General features: G+C 31.5%; 1 protein-coding gene across 1 annotated transcript in view; it reads right to left on the reverse strand.

Moving 5' to 3' along the window:
* The window catches only part of LOC125072330 (glutaredoxin domain-containing cysteine-rich protein CG31559-like), a 100,067-nt gene that overhangs the window by 36,195 nt on the left and 45,568 nt on the right, over positions 1 to 18,304 (reverse strand). The window lies entirely within an intron of this gene.

Raw genomic sequence — 18,304 nt, forward strand, 5'->3', positions numbered from 1 at the left:
TAATTCCAATTATAATATTCTCTTTCGTCCATTCGAATTTTAAATTGATTTCTTTTTAATTCTACTAGCCATATTTAAAAAAAAAATACATATTTAACGTAACAGCCTGTAATCGTCCCATTGCTGGGCTAAAGCCTCCTGTCCCTTTGACACACGTGGACACATGTTGGAGGATACACATGTTGGAGGATACACATGTTGGAGGATACACATGTCGTTGAATTTCATTGAAATTGAAACCTCCTAGTTTCCTTACGATGTTTTCCTTCACCACCAAGCACGAAATTATATCCACGAATTAAGGACATATAAATTCAGTGGTGCTGGCCTGGATTTGAACGGTCATCAGTTAAGATGCATAAAAAATAAAAACAAATTCGTTGCGACAAACAGAGCAGAAAATAATACTGAATTGTTTTGTCTTTGTTTATCTAAATATAGATTAAAATATATTGAAGATTGTACTGGCAATCGTTAAAGAAGTTTTATTGCCAGTGGCTTTGAGGGCTCTGGGTCACCAATTAAGAGTGAACGGTGAATGAGTCAATTTGTAATTAAACGACGCACCCAAGTGACGTCACATCTTATATCTAAATGTGTGAAGTGGTTGAATTTCTTAAAGTATTATTAGTTTCCACTTACTATTAGTTTTTTTTTTATATGGTTGGTTAACGGCAAATGCGCCACCTAGTAAGTAGTTGGTAAGTGATCACGACTACCCCATAGACATAGGCGCGGTAAGAAATTTAAACTATTCCTTATATCGTCAATGCGCTTCCAACATTATTAGTGTAATCCTTTTTTGGTCATAATTTTTGCATTATATTGTTAAATTTTATAAGATATTGTAACACTGTTGGATTGCCAAATGAAACAATAAATAAACATTAGTAACTAAGATGTTATGTCCCATGTGTCTGTAATTACAATTACCAAGAAGAATAAATCATGAGATCAGTCGGGCCCGCACAAAGCCCTTACACCGAAATAGCTTATATCTCGTTTCGTCTGTATATTTCCTAAAATACTTAAAAGAGTTAACGATGAATTTCGCTGCTTTTTCTCAGATGCTTGTTTTTTCATTTGACTGTAAATAAGTGTGTAGTGAGGCAACAATGTTTATTAAGCGAAAATATATCTAAATTAATCGTCGCCCGCGGCTACGTTTGCATTGAACGGGTTGGTCATCAGTTGTTGGGTAAAAACAGGTAGCCTAGGTTCTTCCTTGGGGCACAAGCTTGCTTCATACTAGATTCCATCAAATTTGGTTCAGTGGTTGACCGTCAAAGAGTAACAAACACATTCGCATTTATAATATTAGTACAGATTATATTGTTAATTTATTAACTTTAAAATCGATATTGTGCGAGAAATAATCATAAGTAATCGATTTTATTAACATTTTTCGATTCTTTATGATATATATATTAATAAAAAAGAAGGTTTTCAAGGCAATTACATCAATATTGTTTTTTTTTTTTTTAAGTTACAAATTCGAATAAATATAATTGAAGTCGAATTGCTCATACATTGCAAACTACATGTGACGTTTATCATTGCCATGGAATACAATATTTTATCGTGTTGTACAATAATTACCTAACTTAACATTAAATACATTACTCTCTTCTTCTAATATATAATATCGAAAAGAGATAGAAAGTATTACAGTACAATTAAACTGGAAAAGAGATTGCACAACAAAATCAAAAGTATTATTATGAGTGTAAATATAAAAGCGTATAAAGTCGTAATAATAATAATTAAAATTGTACCATTGGAACCTTGCACAGTTACCCGAGAAAAGGCAATGTACAAGATTGTATAAAACATCGTCATTTGAACTAGAATGTAGAAATAAGTTATGTAAGGCTGTCTGCCTTGGTTTCGACCCACTAGCGCCTATGATGGGATCCATGACGCATTCCTTCTAAGATATGGTCACCGTTAAGTAATCCACATAATTGTATATCGTTTCATTTTATATATAAATGTAATTACATTTTAATTAGGGTTCCGTAGGAAATATCAAGTTTTAATCAATTTTATCATACATGATAATTTTAGTTTGGCGGTAGAATATATATTGGGCGATAGTCTAGATATTATTTATAAATAGCTGATTAAATAAATAACTAACTATTATATGCTACAAATCATATCTCACTTATTCAACATACAATTTTGTACATCTATCCTCTCTTACGTTGTTTTGATATATTCCAAAACTATCTATCTAGGTATGCCATATAATTTTGCTAGCTCAGGTAGCTACCGGCTTCACCTGAGCAATTAGGGTCTAAATGTACAAATTTTAAATCGCAGAACAAACATAAAAAAATCTCGTTTTTTTCCAGGTAGGGAAGTTAAAGTTCTCGGCTTTTTCAACTATAATATGTATCTTTTATACGTATAAACTTTCCTCAAGAGGAAATCATTCGGTTTTTTGATGAAAACCGCATTCAAATCCGTTAGGTAATTTAAAAAATCTAAGCGTACAGACGGAAGCGACTTTATTTTATAATATGTAGAGATGCTTTCGTTTTCCCGCTTTATAATCTTAAGAAAATAGCACAAAAAGATCTTATATCTCATAAATCTTTAAAATTTGGCAGTATAAGATTTTTCATTTGTTTTAATTGTAATAAAAAAAGTGGTTCATTCACGTAATAATTTACTCAACGGCGGTATTTATGAAGTAAGCTGTTCTGTATGACAATACTTCTTTGTTCATTGGGTTTCTCAATCGCAACAACTTTGTAAGCAGCTGACACACATGCGTTTTAAGAGTTTTTATTTCAATTAACTATTCTTTTTCAAAGTAGATGTGTAAATGTGATTTAAACACTTAAAATTTCTAAATATATATTAATTAATAATCTACGATATCGATCTAAAACTATCCACAATTATACATTGTTAAAATTCGTATAATAGATATTTCGATATTAAATCCGTGAAATTCTATAACAATGACAGTTTATGTCATTGAATTTCGGGCGGCCATGTTTAACGTTTTCGGGTGCGTTCAGAAAGTGTGTTACAAACAATAGTTTTGTGCATGGGTACGATAATTAATATATTTGTTTAGTTTTATTTATTTTACATGACCGAAGCCGGGTTTTCATCTAATATATTTAGACATACTAGACACGCGTCTCGACTTCGCACAAGTAAGTTTAAGTTATATTTATAAGACTATATCAAAATTCAACCAATCACTATTTAAGCTTTAAGCATGTGTAAATTGGGTGGGTGGCACAATAACAAAAGAGGTCCGGACGGAATTTGCGTCCATTATTCGTAGGCGGCGTCGGTTGAGCTATTAAATTATATCATTTTTTATTTCAATAAGGATTAATACTAAACCGAAGTGGTTCAGTATTAATCCATCCATATCAATTTGAGCATATTACGTATAATATGCTCAAATTATATACAGTATTGTACAGTATAATTATTATAATTTTTGGCAGTATTCGCCGTAATCTAGTTAATAGATTTTCAATGTACTAGACATTGAAAAATAAACTGAACTAAATCAAATTATTTATTAAAATTTTAATAAATAGGTTTGATTATTTATTTGTTTGATCAATCAGCATGCATCTGTCTCCTGATCGTTGACTATATTTATCGGTAACGTCCAATTTTGGAATGAAAGCCAACGAAGTAGATCCTCCTAGAACTATTATTACAACGGCTCAGGTCATAAAATCGACTCATATCAATAGAAAGTATTAATGTTTAACGCTAGACTAACTGAAAATCAAATTATATTAAATGGAATTCATGTAACAGAATTCATTTGAATGTCAAGCAACCGAAAAGAACCAATAGGAAATGGTTGTATTCTCGTGTATTCATATCAACGAAAAAGAATTTGTTTTTTATCATTGCTAACCTATTTTTGATAATCTATATGATGACTTCGCTTTTTTTGTCATAATTTTTTTAATATAATGTATTACTGATGTATTTTTGATTAGTTATTATAAGGATGAAATTAATATATATTTGTAGAATTTTGTTATTTTTGGAATAAATCTAGCCGATGTTTTATTTATCTTACAAATAATTTTGTAATCAATTTGAAACGTGATTAAGCGATAAAGAGGACACGTTTCGAAAACATTCATTGACAACATAAAATATATATGGAAATTGATATATTAAACTAGTAGACGAAAGTGACAGATTGTTGATTTTGGCCTCGGATTTGGAATCCGTGAGTTTAGTATATCTGGTCACTTATTTTTAACACGGCCGAGTTATTGGAATTTTCGTGTGACACATACCTTATTCTGGTTTAACTTTCACAAAACCGCAGAATTTACTGTTAGCACATTTTGTTTTGACGCGTTTTCTTCGATGTTAGTAATTTATAAGAAAATTTGTTTTATTTTCTACGGAACGTTAAACAAGGAACCACAGATGTTCATGAGCGTTCAGTAAAGATATTGTTTTCGTTTTTTTTGGATAGTGGGACTTTTCTTTTTTGACTATGCAGACGCTGTAACATCTGCGGTTTCTGTTTAGACGTTGAGTTGAGTTGAGTTGAGTTATTTTTTTTTAATTATAAATATTAAATCGTTCTGATATTGAAAACTGATTTTTAAATCGCAACAATATATTTTATGATATTTAGATTGTACATTATAGTTTACCATATATAAAGAAACGCTTAATGAACGAATGAATGAATTACCACGTATTAGAATCATTCTATATATTCGTTCAACTTTTAGGGGTTGGTCGTCAGGTGTAAGACATAAGAAGATGCATTTTTCCTTGCTTGAAGTCCAAGCTTGCTTCATACCCAATTTTATAAAATTCAGTGGTCAGTGGTTAGGCCGTGAAAGAGCAACAAACATACAGACAGACAGTTACTTTATAATATAGATAAGTATATATTGCTTAATCGTTTATGTCATAACTTTCTCTGGTTGGTATAATTTCGTCCCGCCTACCTAGGCGGTTTAAATCTTTAAGATAAACAACCTTGTATATGGAAAATAATTAAACCTGTTTTAAATTGGTAAGCATAAAAACCAATCATTTTAAATTTGCAACTTATTATAATTGTGTTCGCAAAATTCTTATACTTAAGCATGTTATTTATAGACGTCACTGATTACGATATTATTGGAGGAATTATGAGTTAGAAACAGACTGTTACTGTTAAACAGTTACATCTCTACACAGACAGATACCTGTCGCCCATCATAGCACACCTTCTCATTTTTGCTGCATGTTTCATTAAACGAAGCTGGATTTGCAATTGAACGTTTTAATGAAACAATGCGATTATAAACGAGTAATAATTCCACAATATCCGTGCTAGATGTACTAGACGAGCTTAGAATCTTCCGCGTTCCGCATATCTCACTACACAATGACGCCAACGCAACCAACGCAACGCAAGACAGCGCAAAAATAAACTATTAAAACTATTTTATGTAGCCAGGAAGGAAGAAAAGCGAAAGCGCCAAAAAGGGACTTTTGCGAAATGAGATTTAATGTTATTACTTTTCAGTTTCGTTTCCCGTGTTCCGTTCTAAGGAGATATAAGGAATTTGAAATAAGAACATAATGATGAGGACTGCGCGGCGGGCGTGTGTTGAAAAACATAAAAATAAGCCTTATTTTGTACAAAGTACATAAGCTATGAATTGAAGACATTACCCTAAAATTCAACAATTTCCATACATATTCCATATGCCATTAAGTCGAAGAATTTGATCCTTGTTAGATTAACAACGAATGGTATAATAATGATTGTGTTCATTTCAAAATGATAGGGTTCGGTATCTGGCTAGGCTAATCTGAAAAACAAATGACGCAGTTTCGCTTTTCATCAAAATCGTGCCCTTTTAAAAATATATATTGTAATTTCGGCTTTGGTCATTCTTGCCAATTAAATAATGACCACAAATGTAAACAAACATCATGAATGTCTTACATCTGGTCAATAATTAACTTTCCTCTTGAAGACGTTCGATACTTCCACTAATGGCTTCAAAAAAGAATGGCGTGTATACGATGTAATTACATCCAACCGCCAAGTCCGAGAAGAAACATTAACACAAGTTAACATAGATATTCAGTGGGGCGGATTGAATCTACAATATTCGGTCAAGATTCACCTGTTCTAACCACTGAGCAATCTTGACTATATTGAGACAGTTGATCTAAAATTGATTTTGTGGTTATATATATGAATGCATCCGTAAGATGATCTGGATTAAGGGCTGACCGATAGGAAAACATACTTTATTCAACCACTTAGTACAGATGTATTAACATAAGAATTATTTACATTAAAGTTTTAAATTTAAATTCCACTAACACACTACAGTTCCTAATGAAGATTCTACCGCGATCAACCGATACGAAAATTTGTTTGATCGGAAAATTATTCGGACTCAAAAATATGGAAGATTATTAAAAATAACTTCATTTGCATTTAATTATAATTATTCCTCTGATTAGGATAAACTAAAGCTACCTCACCTTATATTATGAAGCTATTTACATAAGTTTGGATCTCTGTCTATCAAGAAAAACAGTTTCGATCTATAATAAGTATTGTGTTACATCCCTGTTCAACCTACGAAAGTCATCACGCTACCGTTACCATCTACCAGCATTTACCATTAGATTACAACCAGACCTAAATCTGACGAAGCGTGTCCAATGACATGAATATTAAAGTTGGCGGTTTGACATAAATATATTACGGATGTCTGTATTTGTGTAAATTCATGCATTAAAAAAAAAACAAACGATCATAGCCCAAATGTATGCTTATAATTCTAATAGCTAAGTCCAAAACGTTATGTAAATGTCACACTAGATGAATTAAAACGAACGCCTTTTAAATAAATTGTCGAACCAACTATCTATAATTTTTATAATGAATACTTTTATTTGTTATCAATAATTTAATAAAATATAAACTATATTTGTTTATAAATCGATATAAAATTCACGAGAAGTCGATATAAATCGCTAGTACAGTACAATAAGAATATATTGTACGGTATAAATTATGAGATGATACTGCACAAAGAAGTGGGAGAAAGTAATCGACTTTTGAGTCTATTGTAATCTATGTGTTCAATAAAACAATGACGTTGCGTGAGTAATAATTCTTCCTATGAACACAAAAACTATGATGACAAGTAAAGTTGATATCATGTTGACATCGTAACAAACATTAGTTATATATATTAAAGATATATTCGTGTCATTGTATCTTTACGCTAATCAGTCATACCACTGCAAAAAAAAAAAAAAACAAACGATATTGTTGCGGTATTCCATTTCGAAGTGATCCAAACTTCGAGAACATTCTAGATCGGATCGTGAATATAAATGGTTGCACTTCTTACATTGCCGAGTTTATAGACAAAGGATACGTTGTAACATAATAAGGCTCTTACACTGGTTTGATATACTGCCTTATTACTGGTTTAATTACAAACAATACTTAATTGCCGTACTCGTTTATCTGATCTTTAGGAGAAGGAATTGGCCTTATCGTTAAGACAGCAATATCTTTCAGACAACCTTAAATATAATGACATTTTAATAAAATAACGTATTTTTACATTACATTACATTACATTAACAGCCTGTAAATTTCCCACTGCTGGGTTTCTCCCTCCTCTCCCTTTGAGGAGAAGATTTAGAGCATATTCCACCACGCTGCTCCAATGCGAGTTGGTGGAATACCCATGTGGCAGAATTTCGTTGAAATTAGACACATACACAGGTTTCCTTCACCACTGAGATGAATTATAAACACAAATTAAGCACATGAAAATTCTATGGTGCTTGTCTGGGTTTGAACCCGCAATCATTGGTTAAGATGTACGCGTTCTATCTACTAGGCCATCTCGGCTCAATAAAAATAACGTATATACAATTAAATACAATTTATGCAAAAGAATTGAAATAAATACTAGCGAAACGATTATAACAAGAGAGCAAGATTTAGTCAACATTGTTTATGATAAAAACAATAATATCAATTAATAGATACGATTTCTGTGTTCTAGACAATAATCACAAAAGAAAAGAATAAAAGAAATCAAATCGATATAAAAGGTAATGCAGAATTTATTGTATACTTGTTAGCATATAAACGATATTTATTCGCCACAGTGCTCTTAATTCGGCACGTCTGAGCCTAGCATAGCAATATGTCATGCAATATCATAGCAATCGATTCTAAGCCTTATTTCTATTAAATTTATTATCTTAATTCCGTTGAATGAATTAGGAATTTATGACGTAAACTTTTTTATTGTAACATTTTTTTATGTTGTTAATATGTACACATTTGTTCCGTTAAGCATTTGAGAAATTATTTACTTGATTCATGAATTATTGATACGTTTAAATGATTTTCGTGATGTCGTTTTTAACAGTAACACGTGTAATTTTTTCAATTGCAATTTAACTGATGCGCTCATCTGTAAACATACTAAAGTTAGCAACTCTGAAGTTATTGATTTGTGAGCAAATTTTTTACGATACGAGTATATCGTTTAAACTAGCTATTCGTGTAATTATTTTTAGTACTTATTTATGAAAATACGATTTGTTTAGGTTTTATCCTTTCAATTAAAACTTAAATTAATAATTCTCGTGGTTACAAAAAATAGCTAAAGCTGTATTATTCTTATTATTTTTTAATTATATATTTTTTATACAACTTTAAACTTTATGTAATTCCATTCAGAATACAAATTAGTGTGTCTTCATATAAATGTGAAAGTATGAATGTTACTCAATCACTCAAAAATAGCCGGACAGATTTGAATGAAATATGGAATACAGATAGGTTATACCCCGACTTAAAATAAAGGCTACGTAATCCCTGTATATTACGATTGAACTGCAGTTTAATTATTTAGTCGGCTAATCTTGAATCACCCAACCTGTCAGGAAACAAAGAGAAAGTGTTAGGCGTTTGTTATTTTTTCTTGCACTAAACGATGCTTCTACGTCAAATTGACGTACACAGACATACTGTCCGTGATTGTTATATCACCGACGGTCCGTCTAAGAAGAAGTTTACTAGTGTGGCTCGGAAAGCAAGAAAAACCGGGTCATCTCACTTGTTGCCCACGTGTTATGATCGTAATTTGTAAATAACAGCCATATTAAGAAAGATAATGCTGTCGTTTGTTTGTGCACATACTTATTCAAAACGATATGATCTATAAAAGATCTGATTTCCAAAAATAGGTCCGATCTTTAGCCGCATCTTAAAAGTCGACCCCCTTATTAGTCAACCTCATTTTTATATCTACACATATAATGAAACTAGAGTGTCTGTTTGTAATATTGAAATAACCGCTTTTTACTAAATGCATATATGTACACGGTACATGTACCAAAAGACAATTACAATATTTGTCTGTCTGTCTGTCTGTTTGTTCCGGCTAATCCGGCTATCTGTAACGGCTGGACCGATGTTGACGATACATTCACTGGGAGAAAGCTGATGTAATGACGAGTAACTTAGACTCCAATAATAACTTTATTGGTAAATTCAAACGGCGCTCGAAGTCTACAGCTAGTACTAAATATGATCGGCAGTCTCAACTATATCATTTTGAAATGGCTATTAGTAAATAAAATTATTAATAATATTCATATTAATAGAAAACGTATTGATGTCGCGACGCCCAGTGGATTAACCGGTCGAGACATTAATATATGTACTGTTGGCAGCAGAAAATCCTAAAAACTCGATGCATTTATTAAGATTATTAGACATTTATTAGATACACGTTGGATTTCTATGATCTTACACTCGTATATGTATTTGAATCGTAATGTGAGATAAATGTACTTACACATTTTTTTTTTAGCATTAGCAGCCTGTAAATTTTCACACGGCTGGACTAAAGGCCTCCTCTCCCTTAGAGGAGAAGGTTTGGAGCATATTCCAACACGCTGCTCCAATGCGTGTTGGCGGAATACACATGTGGCAGAATTTCGTTGAAATTAGACACATGCAGGTTCCCTGACGATGCTTTCCTTCACCGCTGAGCACGAGATGAATTATAAACACAAATTAAGCACATGAGAATTCAGTGGTGCCTGCCTGGGTTTGAACCCGAAATCATTGGTTAAGATGCACGCGTTCTAACCACTGGGCCATCTCGACTCTACTTACACATTAATGTGTTATGGAACGGAGTTCTTTTACACGGGTTACAGTAGAGTGAACTGTCCGAAACCGTCAAGTGAGACAAAAGCGTTGCGTCCCTTTCAGGCGACCTCTCCCTCTATTTTTTATCGCTCTATCTCTTTCTATTTTATACGGTTTTATATAATATATTTAATTTGTAATTCAAATAATTTTTTTGATAAAAAAAATATTTCTTGTCATTAAATTGTTCTCAAATGTTGTTCATATTTTTCATTGTCCGTTTTTTATTACATAATATATAAAGAGAGCAACTTCCTTCCAAACGGGTGTACCACGACACCTGCCATTTAAAAATATATAATATCTTTATTTCAAACACAACGTTTTTATGAATTGAGATCGTGTATTACTTAACATAGGCACGCTGTATATATAACTCATAATTCGTATATATTGCGTATAAAGTATATTGTTTACACCATATTTATCAATTGGTTGTCTATAAATTCATCTCCTAGGAATCCCAGCGACATATACGCTAGGCTAAAGTTTTATTAATCGACTTATGTAGCCGACTGTACGTATATGCAAATAGTATTTTTTACGCTGAATGAAAGTACGCGTAAATACCAAGGTTGAAATGGAGTTCCTTAAACATTATAGTGTAATATAAATTTAATATTTTGTTTTATTTTTTATCATATACAATACCCATTTAATTTTTTTACTCATTTCATGATTGGCTGTTCAAATTGAAACAGCGTCAAATAAACATTAAATACCACTTACATATAAATCAAACTGTTTTTCGCAATCATGTGCAAAATTCAGCCTTGACCGAATTAATTTGTTTCAATGCATCTCATCTTTAAGCAACAATATAAGTACTTGTATTAAAATATTATTTTCAGCGAATTTAACAACGAAGCACGTATAAGCAAGCAGTTTATACGTGTAAAATAAACATTTGTATGTAAGTTTATTGGCTGCACCGCCTACCCAGTTTAAGTTCAATGAATCTCTCTTCGTTTGGGTTGTCTGGAAGAAATAGCTAATTAGCCATAAGGCCGCCCATTGTACAACACATTAAATATATAGGTACTATTTTAATTTTAAGATTTTGTATTTTGTGTTTATGGTGTACAATAAAGAATAAATAAATAATGTAGTATCATGTTATAGTCTCACTTTGAGGATTAGGATTTAGAAGGTTTGGAACGTATTCTACGTTTCTCGATTGCGGGTTTGTTTATCACATATGCAGGTTTCCTTACGTTTTTTTTTTTTTTTAATTCTTTGCTCAACCTTGATTAAACTCATAATTTATACCCGCTTAGCTATCTTAGAATAAAACTAAAGATGCATTAAGGAGGCTCTTAAGAAAAATTGGTCAAACCAATCTTTTTTTGCGGTAATTTTAAGCAGAATTTTAATAAGTTTTTTATACTCATTCGTATGGTTTCAGTCAGTGAATACAAAATGTCAGCTCAATCTGTTGAAATTCAGTTGCTTGATTTAAGCCACGCGTAAAACAGGATAAATTAAAGACGAACAAAAAACCTCGACCCCAAAAGTGAAGCATGATGGCGAGTAATTACCATTTATCAAATTAACTTTCTAACTATAATTTGTTATCGTAATGTTGCTATATATGCACATAAATTTATATGTATATAACATTGTTAGACCTTAACGTAGATCATATTAAGATATAAAATAACAAAAAATGGAAATTCAATATTTGTAACAACATTACCGAAAACTGCATTACAATCAAGTCAATTAACGAATTCCATTCCTAACATTAATAAAGCTAAGTTGTTTAAGCAATAAAATTGTTGTAACATAAATATTAATAAATATTTTAAAATTACCAACATTTAAATAAATTTCGCCAGTGAATGTATCGTAGTTCGTTAATATCAAGGACGATTCACGTCTTTATATACACACGGAAGACAAACATTAATGTACATATATACTACTATATATAACAAGATGTAAAAAAGAACTGGACGAAGGTCGTTTTGATTTTAATTATTTGAATTATCACAATAAAAAACAATTGTCGAACAAGAAGTTATATTTGTATTCAGTCGCTATCGACTGTTTAATATCAAATGTAATATTTACCTTGATTTGTAATAAATATCCAGATGTAAGGTAAAAGACCGGTAGTAAGTAAGTAAGTAGCTCGGTAGGATCCACTAGCTGGTTTTAATGGTTAGGTAGGCGGACGGCCAAATGGGCCACCTGATAGATTGACTATTCCTTACAACGCCAATTTGCCACTAATCTTGGGATCTAAGAAGTCCTGTCATTGTTTCTGTATTTATACTGGCTCACTCTCCCTTAAAACCGGAACACGAGAATACTAATTATTGCTACTTGGCATTAGAATATATTATGATAATTAGTATTTACCCAGACGGGCTATATATTGCGTTTAATATGTTGGAATTCCAATAAATAAACTAAAATAACAGCCTTTAAATGTTCCACTGTTGAAGGTTTGTAGCTCAAACCTACCCCTAGGTTGTTCCAATGACATTTGCCAAAATTTCATTCGCTGAATTATAAACGCTATCAAATTAATTTTAGCATTAACTTATTTTTGTTTATTTAAAAGTTTACAAATCGCTTGACATTCTAAAACGATTTCATTAATTATTAATTAAATATTCTTAACGTATTAATGAGAAACTGCTTATCAATATTTTAATTAATAATTCCTCATCTCTTAGATAACAATACTCGTAATCATTATAATCCTACTAAAGAAATTAACATATCATGCCGTAAATAAAATTTAGTTCCTAACTATGGCTATTAAACTTAACAACGTAAAAAAAAACCAGATGGAAATAACGAGAGAAAACATCGTTAAAACAAAAAAAAGTTATCAAAAATAAAAAAATACTCGGTTGCTATTAAATGTCAATTGCGACAAATTGAAAATAATACGAGAGTAATGAGCTGTCTGATTCAATACAAATTGATCGGATTATGTAGCAAAGTAGTAGAAATCTAAGCTAGCTTGACCGTGTTCATAATGTTTAATGAGCGAGCGATTTCTCGATGCTCATAAACATCGATTTTATCTTCTCGATACGAATAAATTGAAGTAGAACACTTAAAGAATGTTATTTTAATATATCGTTAATGTTTCTGTAATTTATCTTACTGATATTATAAATGCAAAAGTTTGGATGGATGGATGGATGGATGTTTGGAAATAGGAGCCAGGACAGCTGAAGGGATCTTAAAGAAATTTGGCACAGAGATGTGCCGTTCCAGACCATAGTGTTATATTCTGGAATAGCACATTGGTTACCTGTTATCCTATATCTATACTTCTGTATCTATCTATTGCTCTTTCACGGATAAACCACCGAACGGAATTTGATAAAATCTTGTATGAAGAAGGCTGAACTTCAAGGAAGGACATGGACTTTTTATAGTATTTTATACCTAACATCTGAGCGAGGTCACCGAAAAAGATTTATTCAAATAGGTAATTCATGGTTGAAATAAGCAAACATAATGACAAAAAGAATGAAATCTTTTTAAGCGGAATTCATAAAATTTTAAGGAGAACATATTATGAGTAAATAAAATATATGTTTTCTTCCATTAGAGATTTATTTAATAAGAAAGAAAGTTACAGCCTGTTAATGTTCCACGACTAGGCTGGATCCTTTGATTTTTGAAGCACATTCCACCAAGCTGCTCCAATACGGGTTGGATACACATGTAGCATACTTTCATCCGACATATGCAGATTTTCTCACGACGTATTCATTCACCGACTAGCATAAGATGGACTATAAATACAAATTAGATACAGGAAAAATAAATGGTGGAGAACTGGTTAGAACTTTTCTCGGTTTTTACCGGAATATTGGATATAAAATCGACTAAAATATAAGACTGAAATATTTATTGCATTTAATTAGAAAGAGACATTTCCATACATCAATATAAATTAACAAATAATTTGTAATTGTTTAAATTTAAATCGAATCGATTGACCATATATAGAACAATTAATTACAGCATACGTTTCTAACGAGACAAAGCAAATACATTATTTTTTAGTTCAACTTTCCCAGTATCACGTATTTCTATTGAATCATTATGTGATGTCTCTTCCTCTCATCGTGAGATCTTTGCAAGGAAATGGCATTTTTACTTTAATTACTAGACTTAGAAAAGCGGGAAATAGTTGACAGATGTACGTTCAAGGGCTGTAATTATTTTGATTTTAAGTGGGATAATTATGAAGCGGTTGGTGTGAGATTACATGTTATTACTTGACAAAAAAATTAATGGAAACTTGGAATGATGTTTGTTTGAATAAAGGGAATCTTTTGTGGGAATATTAGGATGATTGAATGCAAAGATTGGTGAAAAAAATAATTATCGATCGTGTTGGCGGATATGCAGATTTACTCACGATTTCCAATCACTTAAAACCTCTTATACGATCAATTTATCGTTAACTATCTATATAATTGTGATGTTCCAGTTTGTAGGGTGAGTGAGACAGTGCAATAACACATAGCAACAAAATATACGCATATCGTACTGACGTTTTACAATCTTGGTCTGTCAGAGCTCACTTCGAACTCACAAGTGAAATGTTGAGATGCGACTTACGGTGATACGCTATTTTAATAGGTATGCTTTGAATGTTAAAAAAATTATAGTGAATGTCGCAGAACAATACTTTCTGATATATCATGATCATGTCCAGTGGTAAGTTTATTTATTCTTACGGAACAGTTCTACTGATGGGTTTATGGTATTGTATAACAGTTTATTAAAAACGATAAGGTAAATGTCAATATTCTTGAGTTAATTATAACATAAGTGAACCATTCAAATTAAATTAGTATTATCAGTTTTCAATTGTTAGTCATTGACAATCAAATCTCTGATTTTTTGTATTTGTCAGAGCTTAGCAGGACCTATAATCGACTATACTGTTAATTACCCACAAAAATGTATCCTAAATGTAATTGCTTTTTTACCACTTTATACTTAAGAACCCATAGCAGATCAAGCGCTCTTTGAGAGAATTTGCTACGGGCCTCGCCCTTAATCCCGCACTGATTCAAGTGTATCAAGCAATAGTATTAATTTTACCAAGATAATGCCCCCTTAATCTTCTCGATAGCGTTAAATATTGGGACGGCAAAAGTTTTGTATAAATTCTATAATTGACATTTGTTTGGATACAATACATTACATAACAAATATAGCGTTGTCAGATTGTCGTGTAACTTTTTTAGCGATCATTCAATACAATGATGAATCTGATCAGCTATTCCATAAGAACGTCTAAACGTAATACGTTTTTAATCGGTTGTGTAAAACCGACGTGGGTGGTTAAAATGTATACGCAAATTATGTAAGATCGATACGAGTTTATCGACTTCTTAATTATGTAGTAATTACGAATTCAAAATAGTTATAAATATCTTGATAATAGAAAGCAAGTCTATTACATCTGACCTAATCGTATTTAAACATTATTGAGCTGTTCACAGATCAAAACATCAAAAGAATTTAATTATCAAGTTATTTTAGTCAATCAGCTTCCTCTATGGACTTGTTTCTTATGTTATAAGTTTGTTTCATTCACGCTTGTATCAGTAATGGCATATCATTTATCGATTCATTTCTAGTCCGATATATTGGAAAACTTTGTTGCTGTTCTTGTGAGAATGCTTTTTTGGGAGAGATGCATATTGAAGTCGTGTTACAAAAATATTTCGGTATCTCTTTCTGACAAGAAGATTCTAGAAATTAATGTTAAATTAGAAGTTATTGCTTTTTACATACAGAAAGATGATGATTAAAAACTGACCGATTTCGTTTATAAATTCTCATCGGAGGATTGCGTGGGAGATATTAATTTACGAGTGTGTATTCACGCGCAGGTGTGATCAATTCCCTCATTCAAGTTTTTTATGGCATGTGTAGGCAGGTGGCTAAATGTGCTACCTGATGGTAAGTCGTGCCGTATGAAATTTCAACCATTACTTAGTTAATCGATGTGCTATTAACTTTGGGAACGATAAGATAAGATGTTATGGCCCTCGTGTATGATGATTACACTGACTCACACACCATCAAACACAACAATACTATTTTTGCCACTTGATGTTAGTATATTTAATCAGTAAGTGATACCTACTAAGACTGGCTTTCACAAAGATCTAATACCAAGTAAAAAAAGGAGACGACAATAATTCGATACAAATATAGTGAAATCAGACCAACCGCTTTATGAACATTCAAAGGCTTTAGAGTCTACCGCAGCTATATTCCTTATTCCAAAATAATCCAAGCAATCTTATTGGCCTTACACCTTTGAACCTAGGACTTCAGCATCTGCAGCTACATCGACCGAGCAATTATACCAATGAGGCTATATAAATAGATAATCATTATAACCAAAGCAGGGAATCTGTAATCACAGTAATCATTCAATGTCAAAACAATGACAATAGAACACGTTGAGGTATTTTCTTTTATCGTTACGTCGATTGTTTAAAGTAACGTTCTTAAACAAATTCTCATACTCAATCTCGTGGCATTGACAAATAACTTGTCATATCATCTGTTTCATTAGTTTCTTATCATCGGACAGATTTGTTAATGATTTTATTTCTGTTATTAAAAATTTTACTTATTGATACTTTTTCATGAGTTTTTATTTTGCCATCAACGCTAGTCACGTTAATAGTCTAATCATCATCAAACACAACAATACTATTTTTGCCACTTGATGTTAGTATATTTAATCAGTAAGTGATACCTACTAAGACTGGCTTTCACAAAGATCTAATACCAAGTAAAAAAAGGAGACGACAATAATTCGATACAAATATAGTGAAATCAGACCAACCGCTTTATGAACATTCAAAGGCTTTAGAGTCTACCGCAGCTATATTCCTTATTCCAAAATAATCCAAGCAATCTTATTGGCCTTACACCTTTGAACCTAGGACTTCAGCATCTGCAGCTACATCGACCGAGCAATTATACCAATGAGGCTATATAAATAGATAATCATTATAACCAAAGCAGGGAATCTGTAATCACAGTAATCATTCAATGTCAAAACAATGACAATAGAACACGTTGAGGTATTTTCTTTTATCGTTACGTCGATTGTTTAAAGTAACGTTCTTAAACAAATTCTCATACTCAATCTCGTGGCATTGACAAATAACTTGTCATATCATCTGTTTCATTAGTTTCTTATCATCGGACAGATTTGTTAATGATTTTATTTCTGTTATTAAAAATTTTACTTATTGATACTTTTTCATGAGTTTTTATTTTGCCATCAACGCTAGTCACGTTAATAGTCTAAATTTAGAGCGGGTTAAACTCCAGAAGTGTTTATTTGTTTAGTAGCTTTTTCAAAATAACGTTTCTATTAGAAGCTTTATATTTGATTTAACACTGTAACATGAAGACTCAAAAGTACTTTTATGAGTCTACTTGAATAAAGAATATTTTGATTTTGAGTTAATTTTATAAAGATATATTATCAAATATTATTTGGTTAGCTATATATTTAAGTGTTCAGTATTTATTTTTTCTTAAATGTGAAATATATTTAGTACATTAATTTTGAATAGTAGTCACTATACAGTCTATTATTGTAATGCCGACTCGTTTTGGATTAATGGATTATCATGTCCCAGTGAGGATTAAGGATGCGAATTCCCTGTGGCATGAAAGGGTTCCTCTGATTTGTAAGTAATCAAGCTTCGGAGACCTACATAACCCACGCAAACAATTGGATTAACTAAACCATTATATTAAATAAGGATATTATTAACGTAACAATTATTTTGTCGGAAATATTTTACATAAAACAATTGACAAAAGTCAGCCAAAATAATAAATTACTTTATAAATATGAATTTTAAAACGTGAAACCATTGTTAGATCTTTAAAAGTTACGATAACTTAATAACATTGACCGAAGTCGTGGTATAATCATATGCTGTCATGCGTATAAAATTAACCGTCGTTTAAATGACAATAGGCCTTTGTTGAGCAAAGAATTAACCAGATCATCCGTTAATAATTACAAATGTAATTAAGACT

Source organism: Vanessa atalanta, chromosome 21 (genome assembly GCF_905147765.1).
Source record: "Vanessa atalanta chromosome 21, ilVanAtal1.2, whole genome shotgun sequence".
In the NCBI taxonomy this organism is placed as follows: Eukaryota; Metazoa; Arthropoda; class Insecta; order Lepidoptera; family Nymphalidae; genus Vanessa; species Vanessa atalanta.